Below are 12,297 nucleotides of genomic sequence, written 5' to 3'. Positions count from 1 at the left end.
GAAAGCACAGATGTAAGCAGAGACGGAGCAGTATCCAAGAGGAAAGTAAGTATTTTCAAGAGCATCAAAGTCAAAATGCATAAAGAACATCAGGCAAGGTATGAAGATGGCTTTGTTGGTAAAATGCTTGCTGGGTCAGCAGGAGGACCTGAGCTCAATCCTCAGAGACAATTAAAAAGACATGCACACAGCACACATGTAATCTGGAAGTGGACACAGAAGATCCCTGGGGCTCATTGATCAGCCTGCTCCTCTGAATCAGAAAGCCCCAAGGTAAATGGGACCCTGTTCAAAAAAAGTGGACATCACCTGAAAAACGAGTCCCAAAATTGATCAATGACCTCCACCTGCACACATGTACACACCCACCACCCCTCATATGCAAACATACATACATAGACAGACAGAGAGAGAGAGAGAGAGAGAGAGAGAGAGAGAGAGGGAGAGAAAACAAACCTTAGGGAAGGATTGCATTGACCCAGGACAATCCTTCCATCAGGCATTGGCCAACAAATAAATCTAGGAAAGTAATTCAACCCAGATGACTTGTTACCAACAGGCTAGTTTTATTGTAATAATACAAAATCGGCAATCAATATCAAGGTATGGGATGACTCCCCAGATTCTATAAAAATCCAGGCTCTACTGCTGTTCTTTAATTAATATCAATGAAATGAAAGATGCTTTTAGAAAACCCCACTGTATTTGCGTTGCATTGTTGAGCACATTGCTGCTACTTCAGCATCTCAAAATTGCCACAACGGGTTGGCTCTCAGTTCTACGGGTTGGAGGTACAGTGCAGTGGCTGGATTCACCCCTCAGGCTACAATCAGAGCCTCAGCTGGAGACTCATTGCTAGTCTGAAGCTAGACAAACCCCAGTAAACTAAGTGCTGGCAGAATGCAATTCTGTGGGCTGTAGGACTGAGTCTCCATTTCCCTAATGACTGGCAGGCAGGGGCCTCTCTCAGCCCACAAAGTTTTCAATGCCCACTCAGAAGGCCAGTTCAATGTCTGTGTGGCATTTTCTTGAGTGTTGAGTTACATGGGAGTATCCAGTTCACTGCAAGGGGCCTTGGTCATGTCTGTGAGGCATTTTCTTGAGTACTGAGTTACGTGAGTGCATCCAACTCACCGTGGGTTGTACCATCCCTGGGCATGTGAGATTCAGTTGTATAAGGAAGAAGGCTGAATACAGGCCAGAGAAATAAGCCAGCAAGTAGCGCTCCTCCATGGTCTCTGCTTCAACTTCAGCCACCAAGTTCCTGTCTTTGGTTCCTGCCTTGGCTCCTGTCAATGATGGATTCTCACTTGGAAGTGTAAGATGTAGTAAAGCCCTTCCTCCAAAAGTTGGTTTGAATCAGAGTATTTTTTTTTAATATTTTAAAAATTTTTTTAGAAGAAGCATTTCATTTCAGCTTTAACATACTCAATAACAGTTTCCAGAACAAAGATACATCTCTTTCAAAAGTGGCTATAAATTTTTTAGGTTCGCTATTGAATTAATACAATTATACAGTGTTGAACTCAGTATAAACCCTGTAAGACATAAAATTGAATGAGATCAGAGTATGTTATCACAACAGTGGAGAGCTAACTAGAACAGAAATTATCTCCAATACTGGATGAAACTCCAATTTTACAAACTCATATGATCAGATCCCTGTGTTAGAATCCACTGTGCACTGTGACATGGAACACTAGTCAAACACTAGTGTCATCATTGGCTTCTGGGGGGGTTGAGGCAGGGCCCACTTAGGATGCTCAGTCTATGAGTCAAAAGCTATTATTAATTCGTTGTACAGATTAAAAAAATAACGGAAAGACATTCATTGGCTTTCCCAGAAAACTAGTATATAGAGAAGAAGGATATATATATATTTGAAATAATGAAGTAATTTAAGCTAGGGCCTCAGCCATGCTTAGGCAAGCACTCTGCTATTGAGTTGTCTCTGGCCCTTTATACATTTTTGAGATAGAATCTCACTAAGTTAACCAGGCAGATCTTCAACTTGCTAAATTCCAGCCCCAGTCTCCCATAGCTGGAATTATAGACCTGTACCACAGGCCCAATTGGGAAAGAGGGAATTAAACCCAGTTAAGCTTCTTTGTCTGTACTCTCAGCTGTGTGAAGTAAAACAGAAATATCTTCCACGATGTACAGAGCACACCAAAGTTTAGTACATACTCATCGTGAATTCTCTTTTATAACCTGAAGTTTGATCATATATGTTTATTTTTGCTTCCCAAAACAAATCTAATTCAATTTATTTGACAACTTATACTACTTATAAGTATTTTTACAGGCTTACAATAAAACACAGGGGCTAGAGAGATGGCTCTGCAGTTAAGAGCACTGGCTGCTCTTGCAGATGACTGAGTACAAATCCCAGCACCACACGGTAGTGAATAACCATAACTCCAGTTCCAGAAGATCCAATGCCCTCATCTCTCCTCTGCAGGCATTGCATGACATGGGTGTACTTAACACACATGCAAGTATAACATTCATACACATAAAAATAAATTCATTTTAAAAAATTTAAATATGTGATACATAACTTCTGCATATTACTTTTAGCCCATAAACATATTTAGATATATTTACTCTTTTTTAAAACTTGTTTACAAGATTTTATATGTCTGTGTATATCTGTGTATCTGTGTGCATGCATGTGTGCCATTACATGTGTGTACAGCTCAAAGGGAAACCCTCAGGAGTTGATTCTCTCCATTATGTGGGTCCTGGTGAACCAAGCTGAGGCTGTCAGGCTTGGTGGCAAGGGCCTTTGCTAACTGAATCATCTGGGCTGACCTATTTACCTTCTTTTTTAATATTTGCACTGAATCTTAGTGTAATTCTCAGCACACAGGATTAAATGAGATTTCATGTGTCATAAATAATTATCCTTGTTTTATAAAACTTAAGTATGTAACAGTTCTCCCAGTTGATAAACGACAGAACTAGGAGTTTAATTACACCTTCTGAGTATTTTGCCCATATTCCTTTTCACAGTGATAATGAATATATGTGAAAAAATCAGTAAGCATGAATGCAAAAAACTCAAAAGAATGCATATATACACATATGTACATGTGTACACATTGCTATGTGTTATTTCCAAGGAAAAAGGAAATATTGAGGTGTCTCCCCAGTCTGAATACATGAGGACGTGCTTGTGACTGAGGAAGGAAGTTTCTAGGGATGCACTTTTCTGTTCATTGCTCTGTTAACAGCAGTTCAGCTTCAGGGAGAAGTGGCTTCATGCTCCTACCAGATAATTCCAAATTGCATACACACTCCTGAATCACCCACAACATGCATGCACAGGCACACAACTGAGTCTCTTTGCCTCCCAGCTAATCGGCTGTGAAATGATGGCCAGCACCCTCAGCATTGGCAGGAACCTGTGTACCACTAGCAGAAGCCCGGGGAGAATGCACAGACCCTGTCAAAGTCCCCGACTAGAGTGAGGTTAATTAACACTATTCTTGGAAATGTCAAGCGATCATCGAGAATAGCAGTAAATTGGGGTCACTGGGAGTTCCTTCTCCACTCAGCATACTGAGCAGCTCATAATATCGCTCAAAGTGATCTGTGCAATCCTGTAGCAATTTGTGTATTTATAGACTATTTCAATGATATTTACAGATTCAAATTGTAATTCAAACACAGACTTTTCCTTTCTGTTTTTCATTTCTTTATTTTGTGTATGTGCCCGCCTATGTGTGCATGTGGTGGCATATGCCTGGCCTGGTGCCCATGCGGAGATGGCTCTGTGGATAAAGTGCTTGCCATGCAAGTGTGAGGAGGACTGGAGTTTGGATCACCAGTGCCCATATAAATGCTAGGTGGGCATGGTATCCTCCCTCCCATCATAATTCTAGGGAAGGAGGAAACTGGGGATTCTAGGACCAAGCTGGCTAGCCAGACTGACCATATTGGACTCAATGAGCGACCCTGTCTCATTGGATAAGGTGGAGAGCAATTGCAGAAGATTGGATATCAGTCTCAGCCCTCCACATACCTTCTCTATACATGTACATGTATCCACACACACGAGCCCACACACATGTGAACATGCATGTACACACAGACCACACACAGAGATATATACAAACAATGAATATCACTGAGAGAGGTGCAAGCCTGGGTGCCTGAGCACACAAGTGCTCCCAGGCTGAGCACCAAGAGGATACAAGTTGCATATATTGGCCAGCCCTGAGGCTGCCACTCCAGTAAGGAGTGGCACAGAAAGCCGATGAGAGGCTAGAAAGAATCAGTTTCTGATCCATGTGGACAGAATAAAGGTATACACTTCTACCAAGAACCCAGGCTTCATAGGTGAGAGCCTAATACTACTGTTCTGCTGAATATATATACATATATATATATAATATTAAAGTGACACCTAACAACTTATTACTAAAGCTATAGACTGATACATGTCTCAACTCTCAGCAGAGACACTTTCTTATGTAGCAGATGGTGATTAACACACAGAACCACAACTGACCAAAGTGCAGAGAAGAAAAGGCTGCAGAGTGCTCATCCCTGAATTGGACACTATATCAAACTTCTGCATCCCAAGGCTCAGGGGTCATTGCAGAAGAGGGGCAGAAAGATTTTAAGAGCCAGAGGTGGTGAGTGACCACAAGGAAACAGAGTTTTCAGATATCTGGAAAGTTACCCATATGAACTCACAGCAATGGCGACAGCATGCAAAAGCCCCATGTAAGCTCAAGCCAGAAAAAATTGCCAGCACTGATATGGGGAAGTGGGCAAGAAACTCCAACCTTACCTGAGGAACTATTGAAACCCAACGACAGCTGGGAGGGAGGGAGAGAGTCAGTCTCTTTCAAAGGTGTGACTGTGGGTAGGTTGACCAGGCTCCAGTGGATGAATCCACACCAAAGTGTGTTTAGGGACACAAATTAGACTCCAGGTCCTGATATATATAAAGGGAGAGCGCAGATAGGGTAGAGGATCTAAATACAATCAAAATATACTGTGTGATATCTGCAAAGCTTCAATAACAGAAAGAAAAAATCAAAGAGCCACAGGCCTCGAAGGTGGTGGCAGAGCCTCAGAAGAGAATTCTCAGTGCACACAAAAGTTTGACTTTTACACGTCTGTGAAGGCTGTCCCCTGGCCCTAGCACATTACTTACTTAAGCGCTAGTGTGAAGTGGCTGGAGTGTGTGTGGCCTATGGTTAATACACAGTAAAGGTTGTAACTGAGCATGCATCTTTCAGAGAACTCCTCAATGGACATGAAGAGTTCATAACCAATGATGCAATTGTGCACATGTTTCTGTCCTCTGTCTGTCTCCTCCACACGCTACGGGTTCCCCATCACAGGCATTCAAACAAAGTGGCCATATTTGGTTGAATCCCTCACCTGGCACATGTGGGACTGATGCCATGACAGCGAAGCCTGCTGAGGGAATGCTCGAAGTTTGCATATAGATATGGCTGAAATCCTCCTATAATTTTTAAAGCAATCAGCAGGAGCACGTTCAGACCCTCTGCTGTCTAGAATTCTCACACTGCACATGTTTTTCATGCTCTGAGGTAGACATGTGCATATTCATGAAGAATTTACAGGAATCAAATATCTAACACGTAACAATCTCCCCAGGAAAGAAGCCCTCTTGCGACCTTCAAGCCACTTTCTTTGAGCCAATCGTAAATGTTTCTGCATTTATACATTTGATTTTACTGTTACATTATTTTGCCGGGGACTTGAAATTAGGACAGGCAGTGACTAGGAACTGCGCGTGGAGGAGGCACAATTATTTTCAGTGCTATTGGTACACATTCTTACTGTGGCAATATTCTAAATCTATTGGAGCTCAGACACTCCAAAGCGTCTCTTTGGGGAAATAGGTTTAAAAAAATCAGAGGCTCAGTTCAAGCCTACACATGCCAAGAGGCACAGGGCACTTTTCTCTACACTCATCAAGTTGGCTACTTGGAAGCCAGAGGACTTGTCTCTACAGGGCCGGATTTTCCTGCCCGGCATTCATCCGTGATTCCCTGCTGTGTGGGGGTCACTTTCTGAGAGGCTGAAGATGCAGTGGACGGAACACGCAGAACTCTTGTCTTATGCCCCTCGCATTCTGGAAGACAGAAATATCACACACATTAAACAATGAACACATTAGCTGTGAATGGGAACAGCCCTATTGTGGAAATACAGGAAGGTATTTGGATAAACAGGTCAGATGTTCTGAATGGCAGGAGGCTTTTTGAGAGAGTCGTATCTGGGCTACATGCTAAACGGCATGAATGACGTGGACAGGTAAATAATCCGGGATGGGATTGTGTGTGGCATATTCTAGAGGCAACAGGGAGCCCGTGGGAGCAGTGTGTTTGTGAGAAGGAAGGGGGCAGAAGATGGGACCCTCTGGTAAGGCCGTTAAGGGCAGGACGTTTTGGATTGACTTCTGTGCATACTAAAACACAATTGGATATCTCCTATAAAAATTCACGCTAGTGCTGTTCAGAGGAGGGGAAATGAAGGCAAATGACTGATTAGGAGCTGGTTCTCAGAAACCTGAAGTGATCAGCACAGCTTCAAATTGAGGTCACTGGGGATTCTTCTGTGTTCAGCCTAATGAATGAACCATTGTCCATTCATATTTTTTGTAAAAGCAGATATCCAGAGTATTTCAGTATTATAAATAGAGCCTAATCTTGAATTGAACATTGGATTTTTTTTTAATTTTTGCATTTATTGTTAGAGTTTTATTCTAATTCTCCTGTCCTTGGCAGACAAAGTTTCCTGTGAGAGAAAGCAAGGAGACAAATATTAAATTCATACTTCATCCATCCTTTACAAAGAGACCGCTGAGACACTTTGGGTCACAATCTCTTTATCCAAGAATTAGTGAGGACAGCGGGGGTTCATCAGGCTTTGAAATTGCATCATTGTTCAGGTCACAGAAGTGTTTAGAGCTTTGCCTCTATTAGCTCTGTCATTTTTATAATTCAGAACGAAGGCAAATTAATTGATCACGAGGCCAAGACCTAAATATTGGTTATACATTTATGCTGGCTTAACATAACAGTTTCATTTCCTGTATTAGACTTCCAACCCATGACTGCAGGCTATGTGCAGCCACATGCAGCCAAGGATAGCTACGAATGTGACCCAACACCAAGTTGTAAACTTACTTAAAACATTATGAGGCTTTGTTTTTGAATTCTATTTTTTTTAGTAACTCAATTTAGATGTTCTCCAGCATGAGCTGTGCTGCAATGTGAAGAAGGCAGGCAGATTTTATTCCAGCCTATTTACTTTTAATTCCTCTGGTTAGAATGTATGTTTCATGACAACAAGAATTTTGCCCATGCTAACTTTCAAACCTCCTACCCTCTAGAAGAGCACTTGGACCATAGTAGCTGTTCAGTAAGTACTTCCTGGGTGCAGGTACAGACCACTATGGCTACTAACTCTAGCAGAAAGTTCCTATGTACTAAGAGGTAAAGAAATTCAACATACTTGTGGAGAATCAAGTTTTGAACCTAAATTGTTGTAGGCAAATATTTTTCATCATTTTTAAACTCATGGACCCTTTGTTCAATGAGAATCTTTTCTTTAGTATTTTATTTATTATTTTTATTTTATGTGTATGAGTATATTGCCTGCATGTAGGTAAGTGCACTATGTTGTGCAATGCCTGCAGAGGACAGAAGAGGCTGTCGGATCCCCTGGAACTGGAGTTAAGGACAGTTGTTAGCTGCCACATGGGTGCTGGAATTTGAACACAGGTCTTCTGCAAGAACAACCAGTGCTCTTACCCGCTAAGCCATCCCTCCAGCCCGAGAATCCTTTATAGAAACAAAATATGAGAAGTACATGAGCACTTGGCTCTGGTTGGAGAAAGAATGGAAACCTTTCCCTCCCAAGGAGTCCTAAGAGACCCACACACAAAGTTCAAAAGTTGGAGCCCCATATATGATAAGAAAGTTCAGTGTTAAGGGTCTGAGCTTGCTCAAGTATATTTCTGCAAAAGTCATGGGAAGATTTCAACTATCTCTTTACGCAGCCTTGGGGCATCGTAAGCATTCCATCAGCAGGCTACCTTACCGGATCTGTGCAGTGCCACAGAGGCTAGAGTAGATTAGGCCATAGTTGTTTCAAGCTTGTCCTGTGACTACTGCTTAATTCACTCAGCAGCTGAACCTTTGGCCACCATCTTTAGAGGAGGAACTCTCAAAGACGCTGAGGCTTGAATGTCACTGGTAGAAAACACCTTCTTCATCAGATCAGAGTCGACCATCTTCAGCTGCATTGACTCGGCCCTCATGCATCTCAGGAGAAATTCAGGAATGGAGGGTGAGACGGGATTTCATAAACCCTTTAGCCTCTTTCTATAAGGAATATTCTCCAGCTCCTTTTGCTAAATGCTGGTTTCACATCCTCATTCCCTCCTGGACATCCAGATCTTCTCGATCAAAACTTTCCATCTCCTGTTCAATTCAGGTATGACAACACACTATAGACTAATTGACCCCCAGACCCCACGCAGTTATCCTAACAAGACCTCTCTACACATAACCAGCTTCTTCCTTTTCCTACTCAAAATGATATTTATTTATTCATTTGTTTGTTTGATTTTATTTTATGAGTGCATACAGTGCCCACATAGGCCAGAAGAAGGTGTCAGATCCTCTGGAACTGGAGTTACAGATGGCTGTCATGTGGCTGCAGTGAGGATGCTGGGACCTGAACCCAGGTCCTCTGTAAGAGCAGTAAATGCTCTTAACCACAGAGCCTTTTTTCCTGACCCCTATTTATTGATTTTTTTTAGTGGGTATGAGTGTTGTCTACAGCCATGCAAGTGTACCATGTGCACACAGTACCCACGGAGGCCAAAAGAGGGCATCATATCCCCTGGAACTGGACTTACAAGCAATTGTGAGCCTCCGTGTTGGTGCTAGGAGCCAAACCTGGGGCCTCTGCAAGAGCAGCAAGTGCTCTTATACATTGAGCTGTCTCTCCAGCCACCTACTCAGAAAGTTTTTTCAATACTGTGTTAGTCAGCCTTTCAGTGCTGTAACAAAATACCTGACATAAACAACTTAAAAGTAGGCAGTATTTATTTGGCTTCACAATTTGTTACATTTTAGTCATGATTCCTTCATCTGCTGCTTTGGACCTGAGGTGAGACAGTGCATCATAGATGCAGGAGCACCTCAGCAAAGGAGGTTGCTCACATTCACGTAGCCAGGAAACAGAAAGAAAATGTCTGTGCTGGCCAGTTTCCTCATCTTCCCTTTTATTCTCTCCAGGCCCTGGGTGCAGATGGTGCCGTGCTTACACACTCTCAGGGGTGTCTCTCCTTTAATTGATCACCCCTGGAAACATCCTCATAAATATTCCCAGAGGAGTTCTTTACTAATCTCCTAGGCACTTCATAATCTTATCAAGCTGACATTCAAGATTTATGACAACAAATGATCGGTGATACCCACTGACTCTGGGGAATGTGTGTCCTGTTGTGATTTGCCTGCAAACTCTTCATTCCAGCTGCAGTACCTTCTTCAGGAATATCTTCTCACCAGCACTGACTGCAGTGCCCAGGAAAGTTCCCGCATTCTGTTGTCTCTGCCCTCACAGCAGCATTTTAAAGGTTGGTCTGAAAGTCGATTCCATTCAGGGTAATTGAAAGGAAAGCTGCAATGCAAGAAACAAGGAAATAAGACAGATTCCAGACATCCCTTTGGGGTGGGGCCTGACTCTGGATTACAGCAAAATATAGCATACATCTCTTAGAGCATGTCCTATTCTGCTATAGACTTGGGCTGTAGAGAATGGGCTTTGGGGGAATATAAACAGTGCTTTACATCCTGGATATATCGGAAAATCAGCTACAGATGCTGGCAAATGGAGGGCATCCTAGCATCATCATTTCCTCATTTATAACAAGAAAGTAGCATACCATGTGGACTTTGTAGAGAATGACTTCAGCATGCACAGAGGGTGTGTGGTGTGTGTGTGTGAATGACCTACATCAATGTGGTACGTGAATGAAAAAAATTTTAGGGGATTGTACAAAAAGCAAGCTGAGCTGTGAGTGGCGGTAGTAGAATTTAAGAGCAACAGAGACTCTTGGTCTATTTTCCTTGCATTAATAGTTAAGGTCTTTTTCAAATCCCTAAGGTAGGCTCATGACCTACTGTGCCCTGACCCACCTTCTAGCATTGCTATGCTCAGTTCTTATTGCTCCAGAACCTGCCAAGATAACACCAAACTGTTACAGACTTTAGATAAAAGACTTACAGAGATTGTGTGTGTGTGTGTGTGTGTGTGTGTGTGTGTCTGTGTCTGTGTCTGTGTCTTTCTGTGTCTGTGTGTAGACTCTACAGGCTAAGATGAGGACAAGAACAGGAGCCTTAAGCCATGCTCAGCATTTCTGAACTCTTAACATTATTTAAATATCTGTAACCTATCAACTATCCCCTCTGTACCTCTGTATCCACTTTTGTACCTTCCTAGGAATAGAGCTTTAGATGTCCAAGGCCAATAATAGACATTTGAAAGAGGTTCAAATATATTGTTCATCTTTTTATTTATTATTTTTATTTTTTGCATATGAGTATATTGCCTGTATGTAAGTGCACCCATGGTGTGCAATGTCCGTAGAGGTCAGAAGAGGGTGTTGGATTCCCCTGGAATTGGGGTTATGGATGGATGTTAGCGATCATGTGGGTGCTGGGAATTGAACCCAGATTCTCTGCAGGAGCAGTCAATGCTCTTAACTGCTGAGCCACCTTTCCAAGTATACAGTTTTTAAGCAAGGTAATATTAGGATATAAGGTAATATATGCATATGGAAAGAGATTAAGATACACACTGAAAAGAAAAGCAGTCATAGATAAACTAAGGTAAGTGGAACATTTAAAAAATTAAATTATTATTTTTTTACAGTCAACAACACATTTATTTTGTAGTTTTCAAATTACATTTTCCAAGTTAAATTAAAAGACTTCTTATGTATTATCCATCCATCTGAAGGGTGTTTTTTTAATTTATTTATTTTTACACCCACTTCCCAGATAGCACCCTCCCTTAGCCTCCCTCCCCTCACTAGAGCCCTTATACTCTGATATCCCTGCTACTGTCTGCTGTGTTATCGACACCACCGCCATTCCCCACTACTTGCCCTTCTGGTGAATCTAGTCAGCCTATCTAGAGGTCTTTGTTTTAGGAAGGTCAGCTGTTCCTCATCTAGTGGTAATCAGTTGTCAATATTCCTTGGGATAAGATTGGGATCTGCTGTTCATTTTCTCAGTTCTATGCTGGGTTACTATCTGGGAGTCCCTTTGGCCACCTTGGCCAACAACTCAAAAGAAGGTATTATCTGTCTGGAATTCTTGCTTGTTATGTAGCCTTTACCTATACATATGGACTCTTAAGAAATTATATTGGCCCCTTTAATCTTTGGTTATACTTTCCTTTGGGGTGTTTAAAGCCATACAGTTGGCCCAGATAAACCAATTTATTTTTACTCTTAAGGACGTTTGAGGATCTGTTCCCCAATGTCATATGGGCTTGGGAGGAGCCCCTGGCTCCTTTCTTTTACCAGTTCCGCCTATGTGAAGATAAGTCAAAGGTCCTGCTCGACCATGGTTGGCTTCACTTGGAAGCATGGAGGAAATGATTCTTCTGTGTTGACCCTCCTGTTTATAGACTGGACACTGGTTCAAGTCCATCTGGTGGGGTCTCCTCAGCCTCCTTGATCAAGAGGACAGGTGACCCACCACAATTACAGAACATTTTTGAGACATGCTCGTGGTCCCCTGGAAGTAGTCGACCTAGGAGGGCAAGGAAAAAAAACTGTCCTTTATGTCCCTCTGACCAAATTATTATGGGCCTCAAAATACATATGTTAAACACCCAAGAAGGTTAGTTCCACCAGTCTGGTATTTTTAATTACTGTGTGTCATGTAGATAAATCTTGGGTAAAGACCAGTTGTTCTCAGATAAACCTTACCTAGACATATATTTCTTGATCTGCTATGTATAATTTGTCAGTAGGTTGTAGGAGTAATATGGTTCCCTCTGGTTTTCAAAACTAGCTAGGCATTATTTATATCTTGCATCGTCTCACCCCTCCATCATGGTTTTCCCACTTAAGGTGCCCCCATTTCCCCCCTTTCTCCCTTACTAATACCCTTCTCCTACAGTCCTACCTCTCTTGAGCTCTTTCTTTCCCTTTATGCCCTAGGTTCCTTGTATACCCTTCCTCACCCATCCCTTAAACTAACCCAATATTTATCCAGATCC

At 42.1% G+C, this 12,297-nt stretch overlaps 1 long non-coding RNA gene across 1 annotated transcript in view; it reads right to left on the bottom strand.

The window, feature by feature from the left end:
• Positions 1 to 4,872: 4,872 nt before the first annotated feature.
• Positions 4,873 to 12,297, bottom strand: part of LOC115066799 — a 19,775-nt gene continuing 12,350 nt past the window's right edge. Inside the window, exons 2-4 of the long non-coding RNA XR_003846243.1 lie at positions 9,483 to 9,684; positions 8,095 to 8,318; positions 4,873 to 6,121 (exon numbers count right to left, since the gene is read on the bottom strand). This is a non-coding gene — a long non-coding RNA (uncharacterized LOC115066799). The remainder of the gene's footprint in view (positions 6,122 to 8,094; positions 8,319 to 9,482; positions 9,685 to 12,297) is intronic.

This window comes from Nannospalax galili, unplaced genomic scaffold, assembly GCF_000622305.1.
Source record: "Nannospalax galili isolate Female #2095 unplaced genomic scaffold, S.galili_v1.0 scaffold603, whole genome shotgun sequence".
Lineage (NCBI taxonomy): Eukaryota > Metazoa > Chordata > Mammalia > Rodentia > Spalacidae > Nannospalax > Nannospalax galili.
The sequence above is the reverse complement of the archived record's forward strand: the minus strand, read 5'-3'. Positions and strand labels throughout refer to the sequence as shown.